Source organism: Mirounga angustirostris, unplaced genomic scaffold, assembly GCF_029215605.1.
Source record: "Mirounga angustirostris isolate CCGP_5_RB_7025 unplaced genomic scaffold, mMirAng1.0.hap1 SCAF_426, whole genome shotgun sequence".
NCBI classification, from domain to species: Eukaryota; Metazoa; Chordata; class Mammalia; order Carnivora; family Phocidae; genus Mirounga; species Mirounga angustirostris.
The window spans coordinates 1,106-15,000 of NW_026992134.1; the positions used below are offsets into that span (position 1 = coordinate 1,106).

The following is a 13,895-nucleotide window of genomic DNA, read 5'->3' on the forward strand; positions in this document are numbered from 1 at the left end:
GGTTTGGGTTCTGATGGGAGGAGGGAGGGCCACCTTTTCTTCCGACATGGTGGAGAAGGAGAAGAGGGATGCAGGCCTGTGCATATTCTTTTCCGTCGTGGGGTGAGCAGAGGACTCGGATTCAGCTCTTGCTGGATGGGATCTAATTTCTCTGTAAACAATCAGGCAAGATATCAGGCGAACAGAGGGCGAGCAAAGGTTAGCAGAACATGGACAAGATTGGCTATGGGTGCTGGAGTTTCCAAAGCAAGGATTTCATCAGAGGCACGTGAATGTCAAAGATTTCCAGGGACCATGTTCATGGATGACTTGGGGTATAGGTCATTTCAAAGTTACGGTGCTACCACCCGGTCACTTGAGCATACTGTCTCCAGCTCACGGCTGCAGATGCGATATGGGGCTCCTCCAGGGATGGAATTGTGCCAGAGAAAGGGAGACAGCAGCCTGTAATTGAGCCTAAGGTGTGTCTGAGAGAGTGACTCTCTAAAGTGCCTTGAGGCAGAAGGAGACCAGCTAGATTTGTCTTTGCTAGGTATTTGTGGCAATGGGGTCGGTGTGGCTGGTGGGTGTTGTCTGTTTATTTTCTAGATTCAGAGAAAGAACTCTTCAAGTGGAAGTATTTGCACAAGGGGTCTGGCAGGATGGGAGGGTGCAGGGGTCGGTCCATTTAACAAGATAACAGGAGGATCAGGCCTTTTAAGAACTAGGCAAAGAGAGGAGTTTAGCTTTGGTCATCACAGCACCTGGCACCTCAGCAGAAACAACAGAAGGTTCCCAGGATGAATTGAGTTGCAGGAGTCAGCGTGAGCAGACCCCACCACCCTCAGCCCTTATCCCTCAGCGCCCCCCCCCCCGCCCCCCAGGCACACACACCCGGGCAGGCAGCGGCTATAGTCCACTCCGAGCTCCAGATCTGGGTCCCGCCCCCCCACCCCCACCCCCACCCCCACCCCCACAGGGCTCCCCTGTCCTCTTCTCAGCCAGAGATGTATATGGGAGGGTGGTCCCAGAACAAATCTCCCCTCATCCACGGAAACCTTGCCAACACTTCGACCACTTTGCCTGAGCTACCAACTCATCTGTACCCGTGCGTGATTTTTTCCCTATGGACCAGGGGCCTAGTTACCAACTTAGGATGGACAGCCCCCCCCCCCCCCCCCAGCCTACTGTTCCAATTCGACCAGAGGACTTCAGTTGGGGGGGGATGGGGGGGCTGGGGCTGGGGCTGGGGCGGCTGATGGGACGTTCAGGGTGATCCATTCTAATGGGCCTCATTCAATCGCTTCATTCAAATGCAGAAAGCTTTCTGTTAAAGTCAGAGCCTGGAGCTTCCCTCCATTCAATGGCTTTCCTCAACTCCCCCTAACCCTTAGGCTGCAGCTTGCAAACTTCGGAGAGAGATGAGGGAGGGAGGGAGGGAGGGACGGAAGGGAGGGAGGGAGGGAGGGAGGGAGGGAGGGAGGGAGGGAGGGAAGGGAGGGAGGGAGGAGGGGAAGGGGAAAGAGGGTGTCTGAAGAGCTCACCTCATCTGGGGGCAAAAAGAGTCCCCTCCTTTTCCTAACCCACGAAACTCCAGTAAACCCTTTGGGAATCATGAATGTGGGGGATGATGTCTTACTATACTGCCTTCCAGGGATGGGTGTGCAGGTAGGAGGGTGTGGCATGGTGTGGCTGGCTGAGTCTGAGGAGGACCTTGAACACATGATGGTGGTATCTTAGCGGTCAGAGGCCAAACACAAGCATGGAGTGATAAGGGCTAAGGGCTAAGGGCTAAGGGAGGCCTGACAGGGACCGTTCTAACTCATCCACCGAGTTATGGGCCCAGCAAGCACACTCCTCTAAATCAACATTAACAGTTTATTGATTGTTGGGGCACCTGGGTGGCTCAGTCATTAAGCATGTGCCTTCGGCTCAGGTCATGATCCCAGGGTCCTGGGATCGAGCTCCGCATCGGGCTCCCTGCTCCGCGGGAAGCCCGCTTCTCCCTCTCCCACTCCCCCTGCTTGTGTTCCCTCTCTCGCTGTGTCTCTCTCTGTCAAATAAATAAATAAATACAATCTTAAAAAAAAAAAAAAAAAACAGTTTATTGATTATCCATCGACCTGTCCTCCCTCTCCCACCTGCTTCCCAAGGGAAATCCTCGGTCTCATTCCACGTAGTCACTGGCTGTTTTCGCACACCACCTTCCTGTCCAGTAAGAGGAGGAAGGAAGATGGACAAACAGGAACCAGCCCCACAGATGGCACCTCTGCACAGAGGGGTGAGTGTGAGTCTCATTGGGCCAACTGTGACTCTGAGCCATGATCCCAGGGTTGTTTAAAATATGGAACAGAAGGAGCACCTGGGTGGCTCAGTCAGAACAGCACATGACTCTTGATCTCAGTCAGGGTCCTGAGTTCAAGCCCTACACTGGGACTACAGATGATGAAAAATGAATGAATGAATGAATGAATGAATGAATGAATGAATGAATGAATTTTTAAAAATAAAGTATGTAATGTTTATCTCTTTAAAAAAAAAAAATGGAATGGAGGGGCGCCTGGGTGGCTGCCGGTTGAGCATCTGCCTTCAGCTCAGGTCATAATCTCAGGGTGCTGGGATCGAGCCCCACCCCTCTGGGGCTCCCTGCTCAATGGGGAGTCTTCTCCCTCTCCCTCTGCCCCTCCACCCACCCATGCGTGCAAGCTCTCTGTCTCTCTGTCTCTCTGTCTCTCTGTCTCTCTGTCTCTCTCTCTCTCTGTGTGTTTCTCTCTCTGTCTCTGTCTCTCTCTGTGTGTCTCTCTCTCTGAAATAAATAAATAAAAACAAACAATCAAACTTCAAAAAGGAAAAGGGCAGGGACATTTATGATTATTCATGGCGAAAGTTGGAGCACGTATATTCAGGAAACATATGTACCATAGATTCCCATGTTTACTTCGGGGTGGAGACCTGACATCTGAATGAGGCAAAACTGAGTCCCTGATGTCAGGAGGTTATCTGAGGACAAGGAGAAGAGGCTGTGGGCATGCTCTGAGAGCTGGTACAACCTGGATGGGGTCTTAGGCTCCTTTTCTCAGGTAAGGAATCAGGACCTCGCTTCTTCATAGGCTGCAGCCATTATCAGTTGACCTTGAGTCCAGACTTCTGCAGAGACAGCCAGTATTTGGTAGCAGGGCCTGAAAAGACACAATAGCTGACTAGGGGGAAACAGTTCCCTGAAAAACCAGCTTTAAGCTTTCTGCTAGCATCAACCTCATTAACCTTATGGGGCACGGTTTCAATCCCCACCCCCACCCCCACCCCCACCCCCACCAAGTGAGGATCATTCCTCAGTCTTAGGGAATTGGGATGATGATGGCTGTGGCTATTCTTTCATCTCCTCAGGGGAGGTAGGTTTTGGGTAAACGACAGTTTCTGTAAATCTTAGCTGTAACATGGCTATGTTCAGGGCTAAACAGAAGTTTTTAACCTACAGGTTAAAAGGGAATAAAAATAACAGGGAGTCAGACATGCTACATTTTTCCCTGTTAAAATTTCCCCTTGTCCATCCTGCATTCCATTTCTATGACACATGGGCAGAGGTCTGCCTTCTTTATTTAACTGCTTCAAGCTGAATTAGGGTGCAGTAGAGGCTTTGGAATGGAAGGATCTGAGACACTGCAGGTCGCAATTTTTGGTCCCTTGTGCTAATGGAGGGGGTCTCAGAGATAGTTCCTTATCTGAGAACTTGGTTATTTTTCTACATGGTTTGGGACTACATGACACCATTGATTTTATCCCCAAGTGTAGTCTAAGGAATAGTAACAGTAGAGTCAAACCCAATTCTCTCATTCTCTCTCAAATTGATCTGATATCGGTGGGTATCCAAGAATACAGATCAGTAAATTAGTCTGAGCCCCTCCCCTGGGGGGGGGGCGGTAGGTTGTGGTGGTGAAGGGCTTCTGGTAGCCAAGTAGCTTAGTGTTTGATTTTATTTACATGGGTTCTTTTTTATTTTTTTTTTTCTTTAAAGATTTCTATTAAGTAATCTCTACACTCAATGTGGGGCTCGAACTCACAACCCCGAGATCTAGAGTCGTATGTTCTACCAGCTGAGCCAGCCAGGTGCCCCTATTTATATGGGTTCTTATTTTCCAAAGAGGAGTTAATACAGGTGCAGCAAGGTGGAATTAAGGATCATAGACTCTGCCTCATTCAGCAAGTGATCTTGTAGTTAATAAGAGGCATTTCTATGGAAACAAAAGGAAAACATGGTTAATGGTTGGAACAAGGGATACACCTGGTGTCTAAGTCCAGAGGGCTGCCAGTGAGAAGGTCTCTAGATGTCAGGCTTGAAGCATCCTCCAATAGAGTGGGAGTGGGCAGGGGCAATCTGACTAATTTTTCTGGCGTATAGTTCAAATGTCTCATTTTGAGTGACTCATAGAGCAACAGGCACAAAGATTGTCTATATATGAGTTATTGTGGTCATTTCCCTGAAATTTATTTCAAGTTGTCCAGCTTTCATTTGCCAGACTTCAGGAAAAAGGACAGTTTTAGTTCTTAATGATTGTAAGATAAGAGAATGGGAGAATGTTCTGAAACAAATAATGCAATATATGTTAAGGGGAAAAAAAGAAGAAGAAGAAGAAGGAGGAGGAGGAGGAGGAGGAGGAGGAGAAAAGGAGGAGGAGAAAAGAAGAAGGAGAAGAAAAGAAGAAGACGAAAAGAAGAAGAAAAGAAGAAGGAGAAGAAAAGAAGAAGAAGAAAAGAAGAAGAAGAAGAAGAAGAAGAAGAAGGAGAGAAGAAGAAGAAGAAGAAAAGAAGAAGAAGAAGAAGAAGAAGAAGGAGAGAAGAAGAAGAAGAAGGAGAGAAGAAGAAGAAGAAGAAGAAGAAGAAGAAGAAGAAGAAGAAGAAGGAGAGAAGAAGAAGAAGAAGAAGAAGAAGAAGAAGAAGAAGAAGAAGAAGAAGAAGAAGGAAGAAGGAGAAGGAGAGAAGGAGAAGAAGAAGAAGAAGAAGAAGAAGAAGAAGAAGAAGAAGAAGAAGAAGAAGAAGAAGAAGAAGGAGAAGAAGAAGAAGAAGGAGAAAAGAAGAAGAAGAAGAAGAAGAGGAGGAGGAGGAGGAAGAAGGAGGAGGAGGAGGAGGAGGTAGCGGGAGGGGACGAATGAAGCGGGGGGAAATCGGAGGGGCGGACGAACCATGAGAGACGATGGACTCTGAACAACAAACTGAGGGTTCTAGAGGGGAGGGGGGTGGGAGGATGGGTTAGCCTGGTGGTGGGTATTGAGGAGGGCCCATTCTGCATGGAGCACTGGGTGTTATGCACAAACAATGAATCATGGAATACTTCATCTAAAACTAATGATGTAATGTATGGGGATTAACCTAAGAATAAAAAAATAAATTAATTAAAAAAAAGAGAGAGAATGGGAGAATGTTGGAAACCTTAGTTTGAAGAGTCACAGTCAGATACTCAAGGAAACCAGAAGGATCCAGGATCCAGTCCAGTTTTATAGGCAAACAATAAACGTTCAAAGATAATTAATCTAACACTCACAAAAGTGTGTTATTGAAATGTAATCTTTCTCTCTAAAGTCACCTTCATTCCTGTCAAAGATAGCCAAAAGAAGATTAATTTGTTTGTAAAACAAGTCCAGTTTTAACAAACTTGGCCCAATCATCTACGTAGGGACAGCAAGAATAGCAATTGACCATATATGGGGTCTTTCTTCTCTTTTCTTTTTCCTTTCCTTCTTTTAAATCTGCTTTGATGGAGCTTTTTACAAGGAATTTTAGATTGATCCTTTAACTGCCTTTTTAAAGCCGAGAACCAAGCCAAATATTGGCCATCAGATTCGCCTGCAAGACTTGTAGATTTGCGGAGGGGTAGACGAACCAGGAGAGACGATGGACTCTGAAAAACAAACTGAGGGTTCTAGAGGGGAGGGGGGTGGGAGGATGGGTTAGCCTGGTGGTGGGTATTGAGGAGGGCGCATTCTGCATGGAGCACTGGGTGTTGTGCACAAACAATGAATCATGGAACACTACATCTAAAACTAATGATGTGATGTACGGGGATTAACATAAGAATAAAAAAAATTACAAAAAAAAAAAAGACTTGTAGATTTGGGTGAATTCCTCTCTTCTTTGAGGGCCTCCAAATTTCCTGAAGTTCCTGCATCTGCCAGGAGGTGGTACTCTTCACTCACCTGGTAAGGTTGAGGGGACCTCTCTAAGCAAGGTTATCAGGCCAACATTTCTAAGGGGCTTTACTGGCTCCATAAAGTCAATCTGACTTTCTTAAAGCAGTCTCACCATATCTGAGTCTACGCATGTGTCTCTTCGAGATGACAGTCCAGGGGCACCTGGCTGGCTCAGTCGGTAGAGAGCACGACTCTTGATCTCAGGGTTGTGAGTTCGAGCCCCACGTTCAGTGTAGAGATTATTTAAAAAATAAAATCTCGGAGGAGCGCCTGGGTGGCTCAGTCGTCAAGCGTCTGTCGGCCTTCGGCTCAGGTCATGATCCCAGGGTCTTGGGATCGAGCCCCACATCGGGCTCTCTGCTTGGCCGGGAGCCTGCTTCTCCCTCTCCCGCTCCCCCTGCTTGTGTTCCCTCTCTCGCTGTGTCTCTCTCTGTCAAATAAATAAATACAATCTTAAGAAAGAAAAAAAGAGTACACTAACAATCCAAGAAAACCTTGTCATTTTAACATAGAAAACCCAAATCTCAATCTTATACCAGTGTGCTTTTCTTCTTCTTTTTTTTATTCTTATGTTAATCCCCTACATTACATCATTAGTTTTAGATGTGGTGTTCCATGATTCATTGTTTGTGCACAACACCCAGTGCTCCATGCAGAATGGGCCCTCCTCAATACCCACCACCAGGCTAACCCATCCTCCCACCCCCCTCCCCTCTAGAACCCTCAGTTTGTTGTTCAGAGTCCATCGTCTCTCATGGTTCGTCCGCCCCTCCGATTTCCCCCGCTTCATTCGTCCCCTCCCGCTACCTTCTTCTATTTTTTTTTTCTTCTTCACATAGATTGCGTTATTTGTTTCAGAGGTACAGATCTGAGATTCAACAGTCTTGCACAATTCACAGCGCTTGCCAGAGCACCTACCCTCCCCAGTGTCTATCAGCCAGTCACCCCATCCCTCCCACCCCACCCCCCACTCCAGCAACCCTCAGCTTGTTTCCTGCGATTAAGAATTCCTCCTATCCGTGAGATCATAGGATACATGTCTTTCTCTGTTTGACTTATTTCGCTCAACATAATACCCTCCAGTTCCACCAGTGTGCTTTTCAAACTGCCTTCTCCCAAGCTCAGTCAGTCCTGACCATGCATAAAATTCCTTTTCAAAAATTCTCCTTCACAAACCCCTTCCACAATTTCCTTTTTCATTCAGACTCGGTCTTAAAGTTTTCTTTCTTTAAGTACCCAGTCCCGTTTCAGTACACCATTACTTCCTTTTCCCTCAACAAAAAAAATGTTTTCTCATTTCTTGTACCTCTTTTACACGTCTCCTACCTTCCCACACACGGAGTTGTTTTTGTTATCATTTTGTAGCAGTCCCAATTCCATGTGGCAGAATTTTAATTCTTAGAAATCTCAGTCTCTGGTGAAACGTTAGTAGTAACCAATGGCGCACTCTCTATTACACCAGAATTCTTTAGATTGGCAAATGTATGAATATATTTCATAAATTTTATTTATTTGACAGAGAGAGACACAGCGAGAGAGGGAACACAAGCAGGGGAAGGGACAGAGGGAAAAGAAGGTTCCCCAATGAACAGGGAGCCCAATGCGGGGCTCGATCCCAGGACCCTGGGATCATGACCTGAGCCGAAGGCAGACGCTGAACGACTGAGCCACCCAGGCACCCAAACGTGGTTGGTTGGTTGGTTGGTTTTTATAAAGGTGATGGAGAGGTATATTTTGATAACCACAAATACAGGCTCACTGTTGTGACGGGAGCGTGGCACATTCCACTGCCCACCCAACGGCTTGTAACGCAGGGAGAACCGAATCCAAGTGCTTTTATGACAAAGAAAAGAAAGAAAAGGAAAGAAAGAAAGAAAGAAAGAAAGAAAGAAAGAAAGAAAGAAAAAGGAAAGAAAGAAAGAAAGAAAGAAAGAAAGAAAGAAAGAAAGAAAGAAAGAAAGAAAGAAAGAAACGCAAAGTTGATTATTTGTATTATGTGTGACATTGATAGCTCCAAAACCACGTCTTTTTAAAATAAACCAACAACCTTGAATTGGCTTTAACGCCAAAGAAGTTGCACCTGCGTCCACTAAAAAGTCAATCGATTGTTTTCCCCCATCAGACTCCTTGGGGAAAGTCTGAAGCGGGCGGTCTAAGATCAGCGGAGCCCTCGGGCCCCTTCCTGCTAGTTTGGGAGGTGCTCCAATTTAAACCTCATAAGGAGGTGGCCCAAGGGCTTGGGCCCAAGGGCAAGGGCTTTTGCTCCTTGATAAGGGGGTGGGGAGGAGGAGGAGGAGGAGGAGGAGAAAGGGGAGCCCATGGCACCCGGGGGGGGGGGGGCGGGGGGGCGGGGGTAGGGAAGGGCGGCTGAGACGGCGGCAGGGGAGTAGAGCACTCCAGGCACACACACCAGTGGTGCAGAAACGGGGCAGGGGAGGCGGCAAGGGAGCCATTGGTAAGGCCCAGGGCACATATACATTTACAGTTTTGGACGAACCTTTTCTTTTTTTTCTTCTCCGCCTCCGCCTCCGCCTCCGCCTCCGCCTCCGCCTCCGCCTCCGCCTCCGCCTCCGCCTCCGCCTCCGCCTCCGCCTCCGCCTCCGCCTCCGCCTCCGCCTCCGCCTCCGCCCCTTTCTTCATCTCCTTCTGCTTAATAGGCTTTGTCTGTGGTGGCTTTTCAGCCCTCCGGAAGCCAGTGGGTTGGGCATCGGTTCTGGTGCCTGTACTTGGGGAGGAGGAGGAGTGGATTTCAGATTTCTAGCATCGGCCTGTCTTCCTCCTCTTCTTCATTATTTTGACTGTTGGGAAGTGGGGGTAAGGTCAGGTGTGTTAAATTTTTGTCTATCTCTGGGCCGTCCCTTGGGTCCCTTACCTTGAGGCATCTTTATTGTGGAGTGACATAAGAGTCTGAATGTAGGGAATTTCATCCCAGATCATGTGAGCTTGAAAAACTGGGTTTATTCTTATCTGAGTTTTACCATGCCCGATTTTTACGAGCACCTGCCTCTAAACTCTTTAAGTAGGGGCACCTGTGTGGCTCAGGCAGTTAAGTGTCTGCCTTGCGTTCACATCATGATCCTGGGGTCCTGGGATGGAGCCCCACATCCGGCTCCCTGCTCCGCGGGGAGTCTGCTTCTCCCTCTCCCAATGCCCCCCCACCCCCAGCTCGTGTGCTCTCTCACTCGCTTTCTTTCAAAGACATAAATAGAATCTTTAATAAAAATAAAACTCGGGGCACCTGGATGGCTCAGTGGTTAAGCGTCTGCCTTTAGCTCAGGTCATGATCCGAGGGTCCTGGGATCAAGCCCCTGCATCGGGCTCCCTGCTCGGCGGGAAGCCTGCTTCTCCCTCTCCCACTCCGCCTGCTTGTGTTCCCTCTCTCGCTGTGTCTCTCTCTGTCAAATAAATAAATAAAATCTTTAAAGAATAAAATAAATAAAATAAAATAAAATAAAATAAAAATAGAACTCATTAAATAGAGCTCCTTTACAAATGGATGTTAGCAATAGCACCCGGAGGTGGAGGAAATACCTCACATGTATAACACATACGGACACATAGACACAAACAAGATGCAAACAAATTTTAGCCTTTGTTTCAGTCTTATTTGTGGAGAGGACATGAATGGAGAGGACACGAAAGACCCAATGTTCAAATCTCCCTCTTTTAGTAAAACAAATGCAACTGCGAAGCAGCATTACCGTGTACAGATCCCACCCGTCAGTTGTTTTCCATTCCCAATGGAAACAGGGTCGGTTTTATGCAAAGATAGCAAAAGCTGCAGCAACCAACCAACCAACCAACCAACCAACCAACCAACCAAATGAAGACCAGAGCATCTCCCTGAGTGTTGGTTCCTCCCCAAAAGTCGGGGCTTCACTGAGGGAACCAAAGAGCTTCCTAGTTTCTGATCACCCAGTCTCCTAGCAGGCTTTCTCTAATTGTGTACACAATTCAGACATGTCAAAAGAACCCCGCTTGGGCCATCTGAGACTCATGTTATCGTGAAATGTTTCCCATGCAAGTAAGCACTTGCAAGTATAGGCTCCCTATGCATTGTACATGTAGCGTGCAGGTGTTTCTTGTGAGGGTGGGCCGTTGTTTCCTCAACATTTGGTGCAGGGTTCTACAGAGTTTTGGTTTGTTTCGTTGGTTTGGTTTTCTGCACACGTGTGTGTGTGGGGGGGGTGTGGTGTGGTGTGTTGTGTGGTGTGTATCTGTGTGCACGGTATCTATCGCTGCTGCGCAGCTAGCTGATCCTCAGGGTGCATCATCCTAACACCGCAATGGCTCGAAACAGCATTTCTTTATCGATAACTTCCTGGTGCTTGCCCTGGGTGGCCCCTTGGGTTCTGCGGGTTTACGCCGGGCTCACTCAAGCAGTGGCTTTCGGCCAGAGGGTCAACTTTCACACGTCTGGCAGTCGGTGCCGCCGAGCACCGGGCTGCCTCTGTTGTCAATGCCTCTCATGCTCCAGTCAGCTAGACTGGCTTTCTTACGTGGAGGTCTCAGGACGGCATGCCAAGAAGGTCGAGAACGCCGGCAGACCACCTCTTCAGGTGTAGGCTGTGAAACCAGCCAAGTGTCACTTCTGCTCTATTCTTTGGGTCAAGACAAGTCCCAAGACCCGGTCCAAAATCAAGGGACAGAGCAATCAAGCCTACCTCTGGATAGCAGGAGCATCGAAGTCATAGGACGTGAGGGTGCACACGTGCCGGGACGTGAGGGACACACGGTTGTCGGTCTGCCACAAGGGATTCCTAAACCCTATGCCGCGATGCACATTTTTGCAAAAGTAAGCTTTACGTTTTAGCATCTAAAACATGATTTCCTTTGAATCAACCCCTAGAATTGGATTCACCAGGAAGAAGGGGAAGATGCGTTTTCCAGCCTCTTGATACAGAAGCTCTTGATTTCCAGAGGGCACTTGGAGGACCCTTCACCAGTCTCTGCTTTGTAAGGCGGGGGGAATTTTTTTTTTTTAAGATTTTATTTATTTATTTATTTGTTTGTTTGTTTGTTTGTTTATTTATTTGAGACAGAGAGAGAGAGAGAGAGAGAGAGAGAGAGAGAATGAATGAGAGAGAGCACATGAGAGGGGGGAGGGTCAGAGGGAGAAGCAGACTCCCTGCTGAGCAGGGAGCCCGATGCGGGACTCGATCCAGGGACTCCAGGATCATGACCGGAGCCGAAGGCAGCCGCTTAACCAACTGAGCCACCCAGGCGCCCAAGGCGGGGGAAATTTAATTGGCCAACCCCCCATGAAAAAGCGACCGATCACGTTCCGACGTCCGAATTAAAGGCAGGCTTCCTTTTTAAAGGCATCCATAGAGCAGCCAGCTCCGTGGCAAGGAGCCGGACTTCTGTGTGTCTGATGAGGAATCCCATTCTCGGCATAAAGGCAATCTCGGGGAGCAGTCGGAGGCAGACCAGATCTCAGATCCACCAAACCCAAGAAATCCCTTGTGATCTGAATGGCTGAATTTGTTGAGGTTTCCCTCCCGATGGCTAAGAAGATGCCTTCCTATCACAGATGACAAAACACAAACCAACAAAACCCCGATAGCTGGGCAGGGTCTTCAAGAAAGGGCCCCTTTTTCATGGAAGCCAACTCTTCCATCTCGCGCCACCCGCCATCATGGAGAGGAAGTCTCTCGGGATGAACGAATGCCTTTGCAATCTACGTTAACCGACTCTCTTTTCCGATAGGCTGACACTCTTTCCCCTCGTGGACACGTCCCGAGATCGGCAGGCTTCGGTGCATCGGTCTTCTGTGCACCAAAAGCCGTGCGAAGGCCCCTGTCGTCGAAATGTATTCGGCATGGACGCTAGTGAAGAATTTTAAACCAGTCTAGCCCGGTTCAGTCCTTCAGTCCTTTTTTTTCTCATTTCTTACATGACCGCTGTGTCCTAAAAGGATACAACTGAGGAAACTCCAGATGGAACAGAGGCAAAGGGAAGGGGGGCAGAGCTTCCGTGTTCCGTGACCCCTCTCCAGGAACGCCTCTGTCCCCACCATTTCAGGCGTTCAAGCAACCTGGAAGCTCCCCGAATTAGGTTAGTTCTTCTTCGAAGGGGCGGGGGTCGGGGTGGGGAAGGTTGGGGAGCGCCGAGGTTTGGAAACATTGCAGGGCAATCAAGGCTATTGCCAAATCTCGAGTCCGTGCAGAGGTACGTAAGGTACACGTAAGGCCGGGATGGGGGGCGTGGCGTGGCGTGGCGGGGCGGGGCGGGGCTTGGCGGGGCGGGGGTGGGTGGGTGCGCGCGCCTGGCGGGGAGGGTTGCGGTGTGTGTCCATGTGCGTTCAGCAGGTGTAGGGGAGGAAGAATGTTCCCTCTAACTTCCCTTTCTACTCCCTGTTGGGGGAGAACAGTGAAGAGAGCCCGGGTGAGGGCGAGGGCGACGGTGACGGCGAGGGCGACGGTGACGGCGGGTGGGGGCGAGGCGCGGACAGGAAGGGGGGAGGGGTAGTAGAGGTGTTTATTTCTTTTGGCGGTGATGGAAATGTTCTGGAAATTGCAGTGAAGGTTGTGCAGCTTTGTGAGCCACCTTAAAAAAAAAGAAAAAAAGGCCACCCAATGGCCCACTTTTAAGAGTATGCGAAATATGGCATGCGAATTGTATCTCCACTTCGAAAATCTGTGACGAAACAATGTGATGGACATAGGGAAGGAGGGAGGGACGGACGGGACCCTCACCCTCACCCTCACCCTCACCCTCACCCTCACCCTCACCCTCACCCTGGCTCTCTTCACCGTTCGATCCATGGATCGATCGATCCATCGATCCATCGATCCATCGATCCATCCATCCATCTATACATGCCATGCATGCAGTCTGTCGGTTCATGTAGACATCAAAGGGGGGGGAGGGGAAGGGGGCCACGAGGGGAGGGGAAGGGAGGAGGGGAAGGGAGGAGGGGAAGGGGGCCAAGGGGGGAGGGGAAGGGAGAAGGGGGAAGGGGGAAGGGGGAAGGGGGAAGGGGGAAGGGGGAGGGGAAGGGGGCCAAGGGGGGAGGGGAAGGGAGAAGGGGGAAGGGGGAGGGGAAGGGGGCCAAGGGGGGAGGGGAAGGGAGGAGGGGAAGGGGGGAGGGGAAGGGAGGAGGGGAAGGGGGGAGGGGAAGGGAGGAGGGGAAGGGAGGAGGGGAAGGGGGAAGGGGGGAGGGGAAGGGGGAAGGGGGAAGGGGGAAGGGGGCCAAGGGGGGAGGGGAAGGGGGGAGGGGGGGAAGGGGAAGGGGGAGGGGGGAGGGGGAGGGGGAGGGGGGGAGGGGGAGGAGGGCGTGCATGATACTGGGCATGGTTTTTATTCTGAGTGCTTTTATTTGTTCCCCAAACTAATCACCTCTGTGGAGATAAAAGATCACCCACATGAGAGCGGGAATCATTTCTTGAGGGCAAGAGAGTCTGCGGTCGGCCACCACCGCCTGGGTCTGGCAGAGACGCCAAGCAAACGCAGGCCAGGCGGAGGAGTGGAAAAGCTTTCTGGTGGCAAAAGGGGAAGGTCCGATGAGAGGTTGTTGGGGGTGGGGGAGCAGGATGGGAGCTGACTAGAAGAGGAGTGTCCTAGGTCATTTCAGGGAAAGAGAAACTTGATTTCCGTCCGTGGGTCCATCGATCTCATTCTCTCATTCTCTGGATCTAGCTCTGTGCTCCAGACGAACACATTCGAGGGCAAGACCAGGCGCGGCCAAGAGGACTAGACGGGTGGACGACTAGGCACGGTCAAGGTGGA

At 49.6% G+C, this 13,895-nt stretch overlaps 1 long non-coding RNA gene across 1 annotated transcript; it reads right to left on the reverse strand.

Annotated features, from left to right (window-relative positions):
* Positions 1-2,496: 2,496 nt before the first annotated feature.
* LOC135363510 (uncharacterized) lies at positions 2,497-13,013 on the reverse strand. The gene is made up of 3 exons (XR_010409197.1): positions 9,403-13,013; positions 8,662-8,962; positions 2,497-3,158 (listed from the first exon to the last, which is right to left on the reverse strand). It is a non-coding gene; the product is annotated as an uncharacterized LOC135363510 (long non-coding RNA).
* Positions 13,014-13,895: the final 882 nt, after the last annotated feature.